We start from the raw sequence: 4,278 nt of genomic DNA, 5'->3' as shown, positions 1-4,278 counted from the left end.
CATTCGACCGGCACGATGGTCCTCGTCACACGTAGCGACGTGGATATTTGTGAGTGCTACAAACGCACGAAGAGACAAGAGCGAACGGATCGAGGGAAAATGGAACGAGGGAATGCAATTTGAGACTGTTAAAATGTCAGCGATTTTTGCGACCGGACAGGAAATGTTTATTAACGGCCGTTGCCAGCACCAGGTTTTACACAGCCGGATTTCGTTTCGCTGAAATACGGCTGTTTGGAAAACCGATAATGCGTGTAGAAATGTTCGTGTCACCGAGAGGCGGTGCGAAAGAAGCTGCCGGGATTCGATACGGGCGTAGTGTGCGACACGCCAGCTCTGGACTTACGAATAGCAAGTCACCGTTGAGTCTCACTAACGAACAGTTAATTTCACGTAGTATCACGCTCTTTCCTTTATTCATCGTGACAGCGTCAGTTCGTAATAACGTGAGCAATTTTATAATACGTTTTTGTGCTACTTGATCGAAACGATGCCCAATCAATACTCCAGTCAAAGGGCAGAGTAGCTCCTGACAATTTTCACAAGTGGCGATACTATAGGAAAGTAAACTTGACAATGAGAAACGTAATATTAGATCGTCTAAGCAATGCATTCGACAGATGAAACTAAGTGAAAATTGTTTAAAAGCAATAGGATATTGTAGAAAACCAGCATGATCGCATGAAATCCTACTATTCTGCTCTATAGTTAAATCTATTCTGATACTTTTATTAGTGTGAAACGTAGTTTTGCAGAACATATCAAAACATTTTCACGGAAGAGCAGAATATTGTAAAAGTCGTACACGATCATAAAAAACGTCTATCGTGATAAATGCGTAAATATTGAATAATACAGCAGACATACGTACTACTTTTTTTTTATTTATTTATTAAAATTACAATCAATTCTCGCGTTGAGAATTTTCAGTAATTTTTCTGGCGTGGCGCAGTGACATGGCTGATTATTTATAATAAGTTAATACTTATTATAGATAAGTATAATTTATAAGTAAGTATTATAAATAAGTGAATATTACTTAATTTAGATAACTAATTGAATCTAGCGTTTAGGTCTAGCGGGTAGTGCCCCCATACGTACTACATGAAAACTAAACCAAATCACAGAGACTACACTACCACATAGTCAGTCCGGCTATGTTACCATCGATATACCATCGCGCAGCTCTTTCCGTATCATCGGACAGTAAAAACGTATCGGCACGCTCTATTTGTTTGTTCGTTTCAGTCAAGTATTTGCACCCATATCTCGCCTTGAGACGAGAGTAGACGTTCTTAAAGCATTCGAGGGCGAGACACGATCGCGATGCATTAATCTAAAAAATTGATGAACCGCGATACAACAGTCTGTCTTTCTCCTCTCATTTCACCTCCTGTGAACTGTGCGATGGAAACAAAAGAATTAACCTCGACCGATAGAATCGTCCGCGGTAATTGCTCGTTGGGGCGACAAAATGTTCGCTAGAAACACGAATACTTCTATCGATGGAGAAAAGAACGCTGGAACAGTTGACCTGTTTCGAGTAGTTGCTCTGTATACGATACACGACACACGCGTCGCCCATTGTACGGTTAGCGAGCGCGAATACGTTATTACTTGCTATTATCGCCGCTACCGAATGTTTCATATTGTTTTCCATTCTTCAACGATTTCTCAACATCGTTCGAACGCAGTCGAGGTAGAAAAATATTCAGCCGAGAACGTTTTACGGTTTCTACAAATTTATTACCGCGGCTTTATTATCTTCCGTTTGACAAATTGCGTTGATAAGTGTACTTCGCAGCGTGGCTCGAACAATTCTCTTGATTCTTTGAAAGGTTTACGATACCTCCATCGCGCCTTGATTTTCTCGAACGTGTATAGATTTTTATATTTTACGTCCAGTAGTTTACGATCTGCGTTCTGCTGTTCTTATCATCTGGGTTATTCAGCAACCAATGTTTCTGGTAACAATGAAATGCTTCTTACGAGATTTTGTATATTATTGTTATTTGATAACTATCGTATTATTTCTCTCTTTTTTCAGTTATCTTTATGATATAGATTAAAAAGGAAACACCCAACAGATCTCACAAAGGACATAACCTAACAAACAAACACTCACCAAACTAAAGAAATAAATCAATCAAATTCGAAGATGGTGTCCCACTGGGGGTAGCCATCCACATGTTATATTATTATACCACTAAACTGTAATATTTTACCAAATGCCCTACTGGACAAATGGTAAAATGTAAATAAATAAAAAAAAAATCTTTATGATATATAAACTTTGTGAAACTGTCCTGAAACAGCCAAGATTTTTATCACCACGTTTACATCAATTAATTTATATATAGTATAATTTATATATATAGATCTGGCTCTCGTAATTGTATAAATATTGTATAGCAATGTTCAAATTATATATATATATAGATCCAGATAGTTTTTAATTTGAAAATTGCTGTTTACCCTGATCTAATTTAAATTTGTATAATTGCAAGGGGAAACATATCATTTCAGTTAATCATCAACGAAGGTTCGATTAACGATCTTCATTTCAAAATGTTATTTATTTCGAAATAACATTTATTAAGTAATAATCTAATGGTAAAGCGGGTTATATCTGAAATTCTGCAAAGGTTTTAATTAAAAAGATTATTGAATTCCTGTCGAATAAGATCTGTCTCATTACGAGAGTATTTAATCTACCGAAATTTCGAATTCCTCAATGAGAGAGAGAGAAATTTCGATAGACATGTTCCACGAGTAGAAAGTTCTTGGAAAAAAAGGAGAAACATGTTCGTTTCGATTGAAACCGAGACTGTTCGTTCTCGGAACTAGGACACGATTCTTCTGCTAATTTGAAAGCAGTTTATTAATTTATCAGCGGCTGAATTTTTTCGAAAAACCGGGCGATACTTCGTTCAAGCGAATTTTTTTAGAATTTTTCATTTTGATTACAGAGACGCAGGCGATTTCGGATAAAATGTTTTTGTTTAAAAGTTTCCCTTTGCCCACTTAACCCCGTTCACCACGTTCGTGAAATTCTGTGTTTCGCATTGTAAATTGCTTGCAGATAATTATCTTAGAATATTCGCGCGGTCGAACGTGTCCTGTAAATTAACGAGAAGAGAGACAGCGAGGGAAAAGGAAGAGAAATTTGAAGTGTATAGGCCGTGATAGTTGTAGTTGCGGATGTAGATGTCACTGCTGGGGTACTGCTGTTTTTCTACTAATTTAGATGCGTGGAAAGAAAAATGGGACCATGGGATTTGAACCTGGGTCCCGAACGTTCATAACCTAAGGCGCTAACCAATGCGCTGTCGTCGTCCGACACTAGTTGGCGTCGTCCGGTGGTATTTGCTATCGAGTGTCGCCACAAATTCAATGATTTTTCATTAACCACCATTTTAAACCTTCAAATAATCAACATTTGTTTGGGCGAAATGTTTTAATGGAAATGCTTCCAAAATGTGGGATATTTTGAATGTACAGAAATTCTTGACAAATGTTATTACCAAAGCGAGTTATATATTGAGTTGGCAACTAAGTGATTGCGAATTTTGGATTGGAACAAAGGAATCTACAGGAATTCTACGATATTTTCAAATCACCACCTTATTCTATTTCTCATAATCCCAAAATACCAAAATTGCAAAAAAGTCTCGGCTCTAGAAATTATGCAAAATTTTCTTTACATCTAATATATTTCAATCTTCTCTCACTTTGAAAATTCCCAAACTTCTATTAACGGAGAGTTATGCTAATGGGAATTGCACAAAAACTTTTCACTGTCTCTCATTTTGCTTCTTTGGTATCTTGGGAAATTTTGACATTTTCGCTATTGAATGGAAAGTATATTTAACAGTATATCTGCAGCTGATTTAGATTTACAAATTGTTGATTGCATTAAAAGGTAGCAAGTGTTGCTTTGTATATATGTAAGATCGTTAATCACGTGGTAATTCAGGTGATCGATTCTGGTCTGAAAATCGAGTTTATTGTGAAAATACTTAAATGAAATACAGGACTAAATAACAACAATTAATAACAGCAATAATTAAATAACAACAACCAATTAATAACAGTAAACAATAAATAACAAGTTCTGTGCAGTGTCTACCTGAAAATCGAGAATCGATTTTCAACGTCCTGAGCTATCGATCTTTCTCTGTCAATCTTCAATGTTTTAAATAATTACTCTTTCTTCTATGGTCTTGTCTATCTCTGATGTTGCTCTCTGTCCGTCCGTTTGGGAAATGAGCGTCTCTC

The sequence above is a fragment of the Bombus vosnesenskii genome, unplaced genomic scaffold (genome assembly GCF_011952255.1).
Source record: "Bombus vosnesenskii isolate JDL3184/JDL3185 unplaced genomic scaffold, Bvos_JDL3184-5_v1.1 scf7180000013430, whole genome shotgun sequence".
Classification (NCBI taxonomy): Eukaryota; Metazoa; Arthropoda; class Insecta; order Hymenoptera; family Apidae; genus Bombus; species Bombus vosnesenskii.
The sequence above is the reverse complement of the archived record's forward strand: the minus strand, read 5'-3'. Positions refer to the sequence as shown.